The 14,501-nt window shown below is 35.3% G+C and overlaps 1 long non-coding RNA gene across 1 annotated transcript; it reads left to right on the forward strand.

Moving 5' to 3' along the window:
• Positions 1-917: 917 nt before the first annotated feature.
• On the forward strand, positions 918-4,768 carry LOC128279516 (uncharacterized). The gene is made up of 3 exons (XR_008269717.1): positions 918-1,292; positions 2,494-2,581; positions 4,285-4,768. It is a non-coding gene; the product is annotated as an uncharacterized LOC128279516 (long non-coding RNA).
• The last annotated feature ends 9,733 nt before the right edge of the window (positions 4,769-14,501 follow it).

The following is a 14,501-nucleotide window of genomic DNA, read 5'->3' on the forward strand; positions in this document are numbered from 1 at the left end:
TTATGCGAAACTGGTTTTTTTTTATAAATTTAAAATAATGTAGAATATAAATATTAAAATATGTATGCCAAAATTATTTCTTTTAGAATAGTTTTTTTCCACGTCTAGGGATTTTAGTCATTACAATATTAAATCTTCAAAGAATTCATACCCCTCACTATGAATAGATGTATCAATAAAGTATAATCTAGAGATCTCAATATTTATAAGTGTCAAGGTCTAATCAGTCAACATTGACGGAATATTTATTACAAGTAAGTCTAACCAACTAATTTAGTACTAGGAATTATAACACCCATAAGTGTCAAGATTTTTTCTTATAAATAACTCACTTTATTTTAATTTGTTTTCATCGAAAATCCTTTTAAAAGAACCTGAAATTCTCCCACCCAAAAAAAAAAAAACACTAATTTCCTAATTTTATTCTAAAAAAAAAACCATTATGAGGTTTCATTGAGAACACATAGTTTACCATGCCATAAACATGGTAGATTTTTTACTCAAATGTTTAATTTTATTTTGTTTAGATTTTGTTACAATTAAACTTTATTATAATGAAACTTTTTTAAAAAAATTTTTACGAAATTAAATATTAATTTTACTGATATTTTGAACATGGTGTGGCAAATGGTGTGGCACCCTATGTGACACCCCTAATGTGACCCTAGTCGGGAAGTGGTTTCGAGACCACAAAACCGAGTCATAAAAATAATTAGCTGTCATATTTGATGCTTATTATATGTATATATGTATGTGTGAAATTTTCATATTTGAATTTTGTTTAATTGTAGGTGAATTCTAGTAAATAGGACTTATGTGAGAAAATTTAGAAATGTGCTAGGCAAATGTAAAGTGGCCTATTAATGCATGTTATAGAAATGATGGGGTTGCATGTCAAATTGCCCAAAATTTGAGCTAGTGGCCGGCCATGCTATGGGTCATAGCATATTTTAAGCATGGTGTGTTAATGCTTCATGTTGGAAAGAATAAAATAAAAGAGTTAGTAATAAAATAAGGGGATGAAGGGTGAAGAAAAGAAAAAAAAAAGTATCATCTTGTCCTTCTTAGCCGTACAAGAAGAAGAAAGTTTTTGGTTGCTTTAATTTTTGACTTAGAAGATGGCTAGAAGGAGGAAAAACTATGATTTTAGCTAGTTAGGTAGCTGAAATTTCAAGTAACCCGGTAATCCATCGAAGAAGAAGGAGAGGGCTACAACAAAAAAAAAAATGGAGACAACTTGCATGTTGAAGGAAACTAAGGATTTAGCTTGTTAGGAGTTGTATCCTAAGTTGGTAAGTTTTCTAAGCTCTCCTCTATCTTTATCTATGTTGTAAAGAAAAATGATGATGGGTTGTGGTTGGAAGGCATGAATGTGGGTTGTAGAAAAGAAAAGCTCTTGGATTAGTTGTAAAAATTACTACCGTCCAATTTTGTGCCTTCGTTATGCTGTCCAAATTTGAACAAATTAATGGTTCTATTTTCATGCCAATTAGGGGTTGATAAATTGAGTTTAATAGCTAAAATATTATGTTATTCTTACTAAGTTTCAATTGTTAGTAGTGACGTAACAGTTTGACAATTAAATGCATAAATGACTGCTGGAAATTTGCAGCTTGAAAACAAATTGTTCCAGCATGTAAATGCTGATTTGAATGTGCTGTAATATGAGGAGAAATTGGTCTACTGCATGCTTGAAATAAAAGAGAACAATGGTTGTTAAATATTAGTTTTTGTTGCTAATCGAATGGGTTTAATTCATTGTTCAAGGGGCTATAAATTGGTGTTAATTAAGCTATTTGGATGGTTTAATAAAACAGCCTGAATGTTAAATAATGCTTGCTGTCCAGATTGAAATTATGCTAGAAGGTTGAACAATTGTTGTTCAAATGAAACTTTGGAGTGTTTAATGGACTCCATGTTGCTAAAATTTACATGAATAGAAATTTCTAAGCTTAAATTGTAAGAATTTGAGTTGTGTGGTTTAAATTATCAATCTTTCTTCCTAGCTGAATATGTGTTTATAAAGTTAAGCTGTTAAATAGATTTTGAAGTTAGCCCATGTATTTATTTTTGAATTTAAGAAGAATGATACATTCGACTATGCTTTGATGTGAATGAATTGTTGTTATGTGAATAAATATTTGTTTGATGATATATGTATTTGGAAATGAGATAAAATGTGTATTAAGGTAAGTTTCATGGTGATTATGCTTGTGATGTTGGGTTAATATTCGGCATTGAGTAATGTGGGGTAAGGTGATTAATCGGCTATGAAATTAGCTAAATTGAATAGGTATGTTTAATGATATGCTTAGTATAATGTATGATCTTATAACTTCGGTTTGGTATTGAGATAAAGGTTAGATGTATGATTGGATTTTGGTATGTGTTAAATTGGTTAATCAAAGATTAAATGATATGTGATTGCCAAATGTGATTGTTAAGTGAATAATATTAGTTAAGTACTTAAGCAAATCTTTTGTTTTACTTAAGCTTAAGAGCAAAGAGGATCAAAGTCGGATAGGGGAAAAGAGAAAGTAAACGAATAGCCGTGGACATCTAATCGTCGACCACTTCCGAGGTAAGTTTTAAGTGATTAAACGTTGAGTAAATTCAATCATAATAGAACATAATGAGTTGATTTAATAAGATATGATATGGCCATGATATGTTTTAAACTCAAATGGTAAGTTCATAAGTGTTTGGACTTGGAAATTTAAGAGCAAATTGTAATAATTTGCTTAGGACATCAGCAGTAACGTGATTTTAGAAAATCACCATAAATTGTTAGTGTGGAATTATAGGCTAAATAAAATATGTAATCAAAGCTTAATTAGTCTAGTTCCTTATAAAAGAGGCCGTGTGAGCAAAGAAATTTCCTATAAAGAGATATTTAAAGTTGTGTGAGACGGTGTCAGAATGACTCCGAAATCCCCTGTTCTGTTTTTAGAAAATCGTTATAATTTGCACAAAAATGGTTATAAGGTAAAATTTATATGCTTAGACTCCTTAATGAGTCTAGTTTCAAATGAAATTTAATATAACACATTTTGAATTCTGTACAACGAGAAATCTGATTCGTAGTGAGGAGTGGTCAGATTAGTCAAACAGTGAAACAGGGGAAACTTTAAGAAAAATCTGGTATTGATTGGCCACACCTAAAATTCTGAAAATTTTATGGATGAAAGATACATGAGTCTACATTCGGGGAAAATTAACAGCAATTGATTTTGAGTTTTGTAGCTCCAGTTATAAACAATTTAGTGACTGTTGCTCAGGAAAACTGCTTGTAGTGAATATGTGATTTTGTTGTAAACTTTGATGAAACTATTTGAGTTGCTTATAAGCTATTGCTGAAATTGATGTACAAGAAAAATATGAAATAATTATGAGATATATATATGTGATAAGGCATAATGGCCGATGTGATGAATGTGAAAGTGTGTATATATGTGATAAGGCCTAATGGCCGATGTGATGAATGTGAAAGTGTATATATATGTGATAAGGCCTAATGGCCGATGTGATGAATGTGAAGGTGTATATATGTGATAAGGCCAAATGGCCAATGTGATGAATGTGAAAGTGTATATATGTGATAGGGAATGAGTGGCCAACGTGATGGATGTGGAAGTGTATAAATGTGATAAGTCCCGAAGGGCATTTGTGTTAGTACTATATCAGGGTTAAAACCCCGCAGCTTTATGCGAGAATATTATCACCGATTAATGACCGTAGGCTTCGTGCTCGTACTATATCCGAGCTCTAATGACCCGATGACTGCGTGTGGAGATTTTGTCCTGGTAAGCCCTGAACTAAAGGTTTTGCTGAAGATTCAATTAAAGCGTAAGATTATGTGACTTCACAGTGACAATTAGTAATAAATACGTTCAATGCGTTAAGTTGGTCAGGTATGTATTTTGAGATTATATTTAAGTTTGATTTAGACTAAATCACAAGGTCGTTATGTGATGCACATGTGAGTAAAGCAATGAGACTGTTCTATGATTATTGTGCATTTGGTCAATGTGGAAAGTCAGGTAAAAAAAAAATATATGTAATGTACCTATGATCATAAGAGGTCACCATCAAGTGAGAATTTATCTGCCTATTACATATGATGAGACGTGCATATTCGGAAAAGGGGATGGTATGCCCGAAGGAAGAGTGAAATAAAAATACGAACAACTATGTTATAATTTGATTGTTATCCGTTGACATGGCTTAAAACTTACTAAGCATTGTAATGCTTATTCCGTGTACTTTGTTTCCTCTGTTTTATAGATCTCATTTGGAAGCTACAAGTTTGGGGATCACAAGAACTAGTCACATTATCACCATCCTTTGCTTGGTATCGCTACGTTTTGGAATATCTTATGGCATGTATAGAATAGACTAGTAGTGAGAGGATATTTTGGTTAATGTATAGGACTACCCTTTTGTTTGTAGGTCATGTACCTTTCGGTTTTGTGTAAATTTGGATAGCCATGCGAAAATGGCTTAAGTACACTTTGATCATAGCATTATAATCGTTTTGTATGTCGTCCGTCGAGAGGTATGGAAATGTTGGTAACGGTTAGTCATGGGAATGGTTATTCATAATCACTTTTGGTATATGTATGACAAACTCTAGTTGATCCATGGAGGATCATGAAATAGGTAAAGTTTACCTTAAAAATAGATGCTGGCAGCAGCAGTGATGTGGTTGTGAAAAATCTATAAAAATAGTAGGAATGGAATTAAATAGCCAATAAATTATGTAATCAAACCTTGATGAATCTATTTTCATAGGAAAGTAACGAAACATTCATATGAACAGTATATTATGAGATGTTAAAGTTTTCGTGAGACAGGGCCAGAACTTTTTCTGGATCCCCTGATCTGAATTTGGAAATTCATTATAAATTAACCAGAGACATTTAGAAGTCATACGATATATGTATAGATTCCTTTTTGAGTCTAGTTTCTATAGAAACAAACGGCATCAGTATTGAAGCCCTGTACAGGGAGATATCCAAATCGTAATGCATGAAGGTCAGTGTAGTCGCACCCTGTAATAGGGGAGGCTTTAACTAATAAACTGTACTAATTGGCCTGACCAAAAATTCTAGAAAAAATATGTAGATGGATATATGAGTCTAGTTTCGGGGAAAAATTACGAAACTGATTTTCGAGTTGTGGAACTCAAGTTATGATTTCTAAGGTGACAGTGACGCAGTTAGCCAGTCGTCTGGAAAATTTTTAAATGGACTGTGAGAGTAGATGAATTAAGTCAGTTAGCACCTCGTGTTCGACTCCGGTAACGGTCTCGGGTACGGGTTGTTACACCCTACACCCGACCTGAACAACAAGTTCATATACATGATGTCACATTCATTTCTAAAGTACCTCAAACGACAATCTTTCATTTCATTAAGTTAAGAAAACAAATTTTAACACATTTTTATACAATCATAGAAATTAGATAAAATGTGAGGGTTTTAAAACACATTTTTTTGTGCCATGCCTTGGCTCAAGTTGTGCCCACGAAAGGGACCGTGAACGTTTAGATAAGTTTCAGAACTTATGCTGAAATAGTGAGTAAGGTTGTGACATCATTGGTTGTTTAGCAAAGTCTTGATGTAGAATAAGTGAGGTTGTGACGTTGGGGGACAAAGTTATGACGTTGCGGTTTTGAGGTTGCGACACCACTTGTTGTGTAACCCTAAAAACAAACCAAAATGTAACACCCCTTACTCGTGTCCGACGCCGGGACAAGGTATTAGGCATTACCGAACTTAATCATACACATACATGCAAAAATTGGTATTAGCCATAAAATTTCTTTTGATTTAAAACTTTTCAAAACATGCATGTCGTCCCTTAATTGGGTCTACGAAGCCCAAAACATATATGAGGATCGATTCAGGACTAAACCGAGAACCTTAGAAAGTTTTGGGAAAATTTAGAAAATTTCTTTCCATGAAACAGGGTCACATGCCCGTGTGGACATAGGGACATGCCCGTGTCCTCAAGCCGTGTAACTCTCTATTTATGACTTCAGCATGCAAATCGAATCACATGGCCAGGCCACATGCCCATGTCTCCATACCGTGTCCCTCACACGGTTGAGACACACGACCGTGTCTCAGCCCGTGTAGTAAACACTTAGGCTATTTTCCAAGCCTTCATGTTACCCATAAACCCTTACAACCTTATACATATTAAAATCACAAATCATGGCATCATTTTAGTGATTAAACACTTCTTATTAAGATATATTCACAACATTAACATGTCCTCTTACAAGCAATGCATCTACTCATGCAATACCAAGTCTAGATTCTTTAGTTCACATCCATAAGACTTGTCATTTTGACGATCACTTTTAGCATTATACTATAGTTATCAACTTATTCATCCAGCACTCATGTTCAACCATTATCACGTTGTTTTTTTTAAAAAAATGCATTTACTACATGGCTATGACCACCTCAATTGGTCATAGAGTATACATCCAACACACACGTCATATTACCAACCATGCATGGAAAAAAAACATAATCACATCATAAACACTAGACATAACATGAATAGCTAGATTTACAAACCGTAATCAATATGAGCCATATCTTATCGCCATATACATATAACTTAATATAAGCCAATACATTTGGCCAAAGCATAATAACACATGCCATAAAACTAGATCCCTCTACATGCCACTCACTTGAAAGTTTCTAACATATGCTTCATTATTCCAAAGGTGGTGACTTGATAGTGTGATGCTACCTCCGACGATCTCCAACCCTGAGCTAACCTGACAACCTAAAATAAATGGAAAGGAGGGAGTAAGCTTCACGCTTAGTAAGTCCATATGAAAATAATAAGCAATTTATCAATATGCTTCCACTAATTCTTACAACTTGATCTCAAGGTAATACTACCATAATTGCCTTTTTACCTATGTTCAGGTCAAGCTCTTTTCTCGAGTTACAGTCACTAAATTAGTTATATCTGGAGTTACGGAACTCCAAATTAAGATCCGCTAATTTTCCCAAAAACTAGACTCACATATATTCTTACCATAAAATTTTCAGAATTTTTGGTTTATCCAACTAGTACAGTTTATTCTTTAAAGTTACCCTTTTTTCGCATTCCGATAGTTCCGACCCCTCTTCACTAAAAATTAATTATCTCATAATACGGGACTGGAATGATGTTCTCGTCTATTTCTCTTGAAAATAAACTCATTAAGGATTTTAATCATATAAATTGTAACCCATAATTATTTTTTTGCAATTTTTGATGATTTTCCCAAATCAGAACAGGGGATTTTGAAATCATTTTAACTCTGTCTCACAACAATTTAAATATTTTCGAAATATGAAATCCTTTCCTTACACCGTTTCTTCTATGTGAACTAGGCTCATTAAGTTTCAATTTCATATTTTATTCAGCCTCTAACTAAATTTTCACAATTTTTGGTGAATTTTCAAAGTTGGACTATAACTACTATCCAAAACAGTTTTAGTACAAAAATGATGATAACTAAGTTCATCACACTTTCATTTCTTTTAAATTTGAAATCTATGCAAAATCATTTCACAATACTCATGGACTTACCATTCGTGGATTTCATATTCAATTAAGTTTCTGTACATATCTGTACTCATTCGTAACATAACTCAATTTGTTCTCATCAATGACATTCCTCATTGGGACCATCATCAAATCCTTCCTTGAATTACCCGTTGAACACTCGGAATACTAATGGATATACGGAAACTTGCACATAGTGCCATATACGCCTAGGACCAACTCATAGCGCGTAACGTATGTAGCTAAAGCTACCACATATTATGTAATGCCAGCATTTACTCACGGGTCTGTACACAAAGTCAGCACCCAAAATCGAAAGCATTATCCTGTAATGCCCACTCATTGAGCTACTCATGGGTTTATACACAAAGTCAGTACCTGGACCCCAAAGCATTAACATGATATACTCGCTCAGAGAGTTACTCATGGGCCTGATCACATAATAAGCACCCGGACCCACATTACATATGTCAATTATCTCATGAACTCAGACACAACTCATGAGTTCAGACCACATTATTTCTCACGACATATCTCGTGTATCCTATACTATTTCTAAGGTTCAAACGGGATTTCTTGTCTAGCTCAATGTCGTCACACTTGCTCATAATGTCATTTATTCTTCCATCATGCATTTCATACTTTCATGATAGTAATAAAACATTTGAATGCACATATTATCAAAGCATTAAAATATGCTACAACATCGCATTACTTGCTTATGTACTTACTTGTCGAATCTTCATCAAGAATATCCGTATAATCAATCATACATTTATATAATCATAACAATAAAGCATTTAATTTTCAATTATAACATTGCATTATTATAATCACACGAACTTACCTCAAATGCAAATTCGGCTAATTATTTCATTTTAGTCCATAACCTCGTACTTTTCGATTTAAGCCCAAATCTTGATTTTCTTGATCTAACATGATGAAATTCACTCATTTAATCATTACATTAATTAAAACATTCTATAATTCATAATTTGGAAAAATGACCATTTTACCCTTAGACTTTATAAAAATTTATGATTTTGCCCTTAGGATCTTAAATCGATTTTTATCAAATTTCTTCCTTTACCAAGCCTAGCCAAATTCTTTTTATAACTATAGCAACTCAAATTTTCAATTATTTCACACATTTACAACTTATTTTACAACTTTACAAAATAACCCTTTTTAAGTGTTTTTCATGAACACCACTTCACAAAAGTTGTTTATTTAACAACCAAGATTCATTTTCTTCCATAAAAATTCAGCAAACAACATGAATAATCTCATAGAAAAACCCTATACTTTCAACCATTTTGTAAAATAGTCCCCTCATTAGCTAGATTATGCTACAAGGGTCCCAAAAGTACAAAAATTACCAAGAATTGCTATGAAAATTACTTACTTGCAAGAGGATAACCTAGCTGAAATTTTAAAGCTTCAAAAACCACCCTCTTTGCCGGTATTTTTGGTGGAGAAAGAGATGGGAAGAAGATGATATCATTCCCTCTTTATTTTATTTTATTTTTAGTCAAATAAGCCACCCAATTCCACCTAACTTTGAAAATTGACTTATCTTTGTCTCTATGGCCAGCCTGTAACACCCCAAACCCGGCCTAGACGTTATGGCCGAATCTGGTGCGTCACATCAAACCATTTTTCAAATTTGATCTTTCCGGTGAAAATCCATTACTGAATCTAAATTTATTAAACCACAGTTCCCATCAAAATGTTTACCAATTTTTTTGCCTTTGGTATATTACCTCATTTAAACTTGCGGAAGTATTTTGAAAACTTTGTTGTTGGAAGCTCGTATTCCTTAGAAAAATCATGCCATTTTGAAATCTCGAGTTTTCCTAGACTAGCAGTTTAGTATAAGAAATCACAATCCAAATTAAAACTTAAAACCCACCAACGGCCTTATTACATAAAAAAACCCAAAATGAAATCTAATTGCAATTCAAAGAAACAGAAACAGTAGTGTGGCCATCTCCGAGCCCCTCGCATCTCCGATCCGTCTAAGGCTGAAAATTACCTGAAAGGTTAATAAACGGGGTGAGTTTACGAAAACTTAGTGTGTAATCCCAATAACAAACAAACAGTGAATAACACGGTATCAGTACAATCTGGGCCAAAGCCCTATTCAGTCTCGACATATACTGGGCCGAAGCCTTTCGTTTAACGGTTATTGGGCCGAAGCCTTTTCATAAATCATATCACTGGGCCGAAGCCTTTACTGTAAACGATATGGCCCATAGGCCAATTTCACTATCACATGAAATACCAATGAATGTATGCAAGCCCATTTGGGGAGACTACTCAACCCATCATCCGCTACTCTCCACCCGTACCAACCAAGCTCTCCATGTGAGGAATAACTCAACCCACCCAACCAAACTCTCCACTGGTAGCATAGCTGCTTTATCATATAACTGGAGGCCTAGCCTCTTTTAATAACTGGGGTAAAGCCCTTTTTGATAAACTGGGGCAAAGCCCTTTTCGGCAAACTAGGGCATAGCCCTTTTAGCACTTCCTCCATTTATAAAACCCAACCCATGCAACATGTCATCTATGCAGAATGTCATGCCCATATTTGAATCAAACAATCACAGTCAAGTCATTCATATCACCAACATATATTCACAACCAAATCCATCAACCACACAGTCCAAGTCAGTCACTTGCCCACAAGGGCAAAACAGTCATTTTTCATATTATAAAGGTAATTTTGTAATTTTACCAAATATCAGGGTTTTCCATGTTCATTAACAATTATCAATATTTCCAAGTGTTTAAACAATGATCTTTAACCCACTTTATCAAATTCAGGCTCTTGGGCCCAAAACCCCTAATGGGCCCTACGAATGCTAATTTAGCCCACTAAGCCTGCTTAATCCAAATTTTACAACAGTACTAACCGTGTTAACATGCAACTTTTCCGATTCCATTTTCTATCGGTTTTACCCAAATGGGCGAAAGCCCATTGGGCCGATTCCACCCATTGAGGCCCAACTTACCATCGTCGCAAAATTGCGCTCTTACCGCTTCTATCGATCCAAACACCGATCATATCGTATCTATCGCATCTTTAAGCAAAGGCAAAATCACAAGTTCAAATGCCAAATTTTAGCATTTCGCTTTTAAATTTAATATTAATCTTAGCTATTGCGAGGGTTATTACACACCTGTTATGGGTTGAAGTTGAAACGTTTCCAAAATCAATCACCTACGATAACCACCATCTATCACTCAAACTTAACTAATCCAATATCAATATATGTAAATCCTAAGCATATCAGTCATACGGAACATAAGGGCATATTCGTCATTTTACCATACAGGAGTATTACGGTCACTTTACCCTACAGGGGCTTTACGGTCTTTTTACCTATTAGGGGTATTTTAGTCATTTCATCCTACAAGGGTGTTTTGGTAAATTTACAAATCAAGGGTATTTCAGTAATTTTGTAAACCAATGGTATTTCTATAATTTTTAGAAAGTCAAGGGTATTTCTGTAATTTTATAAATTAGGGGTATTTTGGTAATTTTACAAATTAAGGGTATTTCGGTAATTTCACAAACAAGTGGTATTTTTGTAATTTTACAAACTAGGGGTATTTTGCTAATTCTACCCTATAGGGGTATTTTAGTAATTTCACAATCGAGGGTAAAACGGTAATTTTGTAAATCGAGGGTAAAACAGTAATTCTGTAAATCAAGAGTAAAACAGTAATTCTATAAATCGAGGGTACGTTGGTAATTTTACAAGTCGAGGGCATTTCTGTAATTGGTAAACTAAAGTATTCTAAACAGGAATAACAATACGAATGGCCCTAAAGCCCATTCTCGGCCCAAATAGGCCCACACGCTCGTGTGGCCCTTTTAGCCCAAATATAGCCACAAATATGAGATTCACCTAGCCTAGTCCAATATTTACTACACAATCAAACAACTTATCCAATTGGGCTCGTAGGCCCTTGGGCCCACATGGCTCCTTTCAGCCCATCGCGGCCCAAAATAGCCATCCTACAATTAGAGTAGTGAGAAATACACACCTGATAGGAGACTGGAGTTAATCCACGCTCTGAGCACTCTTAGCCGATGCCCAACCCAAACGAGCACGCCATACAGCGAAAGGGATCAGCCAAGAAAGGTACCTTTACTCTCCTCATGGTTCTCTCTATTTAAAGCCAGCTTCGTATCCACTCTTATGTTAGTTTCCCGATGTGGGATCCCTCCATCATCAGAGTTTAAATTCAACACCAACTATTGCCGCCCCCTATTAGCAAAATAAATGCTCTTTGCTTGCCATGAGTTTCGAACCCTGGACCTCCTTACCAACTCTCTAACGCCACCCTCCTGCCTCTTATGTGGCGCTACTTTGCCACTAGACCACAAGGATTTTTGTGGCACAATTTCTCCAACAATATTCTTAAGGCCTACCTACTACACCCAGGGTTTGATTCACCTTAAACCAAAATTTTTGCTAAAGTCCAGGTTTGAACCCAAGACTTCTCCAACACTTCTCAGCACGCTTAACCACTAAAAGAAGCCTTCATTAAAGAAATTTACAAGCACAACAAAATATTATAAGCTGCCTTCAACCGCTCCCATGCTCAAGGCCCAAACTTTTAGGCCCAAATTCAGGGTGTTACAACTCTACCTCCCTTAAAGAAATTTCGTCCCCGAAATTTCCATCTAACAGGGTAGTCGTGTAACATCTACCCCACTACGCTACCGCTGCACATTCTGATCCTACTATCATTACAACACTTTTTAAGAGAACTAATTCAAACAGACCACATGGTTGAAAATAATTTTTTGAAATTCAAACTTTGAAAACCCAATCCATAGCTGAGTTGTTGCAACCTAGACTCTGATACCACTAAATGTAACACCCCAAACCCGGCCTAGACGTTATGGCCTAATCTGGTGCATCACATCAAACCATTTTTCAAATTTGATCTTTCCGGTGAAAATCCATTACTGAATCTAAATTTATTAAACCACAATTCCCATCAAAACGTTTACCAATTTTTTTGCCTTTGGTATATTACCTCATTTAAACTCGCGGAAGCATTTTGAAAACTTTGTTGTTGGAAGCTCGTATTCCTTAGAAAAATCATGCCATTTTGAAATCTTGAGTTTTCCTAGACTAGCAGTTTAGTATAAGAAATCACAATCCAAATTAAAACTTAAAACCCACCAACGGCCTTATTACATAAAAAAACCCAAAATGAAATCTAATTGCAATTAAAAGAAACAGAAACAGTAGTGTGGCCATCTCCAAGCCCCTCACAGCTCTGATCCGTCTAAGGCTGAAAATTACCTGAAAGGTTAATAAACGGGGTGAGTTTATGAAAACTCAGTGTGTAATCCCAATAACAAACAAATAGTGAATAACACGGTATCAGTACAATCTGGGCCAAAGCCCTATTCAGTCTCGACATATACTGGGCCGAAGCCTTTCGTTTAACGGTTAATGGGTCGAAGCCTTTTTATAAATCATATCACTGGGCCGAAGCCTTTACTATAAATGGTATGGCCCATAGGCCCATTTTACTATCACATGAAATACCAATGAATGTATGCAAGCCCATTTGGGGAGACTACTCAACCCACCATCCGCTACTCTCCACCCGTACCAACCAAGCTCTCTATGTGGGGAATAACTCAACCCACCCAACCAAACTCTCCACGGCAATATAGTGCTTTATCATATAACCGAGGCCTAGCCTCTTTTAATAATCGGGCAAAGCCCTTTTTGATAAACTCGGGCAAAGCCCTTTTCGGTAAACTAGGGCATAGCCCTTTTAGCACTTCCTCCATTTATAAAACCCAACCCATGCAACATGTCATGTATGCAGAATGTCATGCCCATATTTAAATCAAACAATCACAGTCAAGTCATTCATATCACCAACATATATTCACAATCAAATTCATCAACCACACAGTCCAAGTCAGTCACTTGCCCACAAGGGCAAAACAATCATTTTTCATATTATAAGGGTAATTTCGTAATTTTACCAAATATCAGGGTTTTCCATGTTCATTAAAAATTATCAATATTTTCGAGTGTTTAAACAATGATCTTTAACCCACTTTATCAAATTTGGGATTTTGGGCCCAAAACCCCTAATGGGCCCTACGAATGCTGATTTAGCCCACTAAGCCTGCTTAATCCAAATTTTACAACAGTACTAACCGTGTTAACATGAAACTTTTCCAGATTCAATTTTCTATCAGTTTTACCCAAATGGACCCGAAAGCCCATTGGGCCCGATTCCAGCCCATTGAGGCCCAACTTACCATCGTGCACAAAATTGCGCTCTTACCTGCTCCATCGATCCAAACACCAATCATATCGTATCTATCGCATCTTTAAGCAAAGGCAAACTCACAAGTTCCCAAAATGCCGAAATTTTAGCATTTTGGCTTTTCGGCGAATATTAATCTAAGCTACTGCGAGGGTTATTACACGCTTGTTATGGGTTGAAGTTGAAACGTTTCCAAAATCAATCACCTACGATAACCACCACCTATCACTCAAACTTAACTAATCCAATATCAATATATGTAAATCCTAAGCACATCAATCATACGGAACATAAGGGCATATTCGTCATTTTACCATATAGGGTATTACTACGGTTTACCCTACAGGGCTTTACGGTCTTTTTACCTATTAGGGGTATTTTAGTCATTTCATCCTACAAGGGTGTTTTGGTAAATCTACAAACCAAGGGTATTTCAGTAATTTTGTAAACCAATGGTATTTCTATAATTTTTAGAAAGTCAAGGGGATTTCAGTAATTTTGTAAATCAGGGGTATTTTGGTAATTTTACAAATTGAGGGTATTTCGGTAATTTTACAAACCAGTGGTATTTTGGTAATTTTACAAACTAGGGGTATTTT

The sequence above is a fragment of the Gossypium arboreum genome, chromosome 8 (assembly GCF_025698485.1).
Source record: "Gossypium arboreum isolate Shixiya-1 chromosome 8, ASM2569848v2, whole genome shotgun sequence".
NCBI classification, from domain to species: Eukaryota; Viridiplantae; Streptophyta; class Magnoliopsida; order Malvales; family Malvaceae; genus Gossypium; species Gossypium arboreum.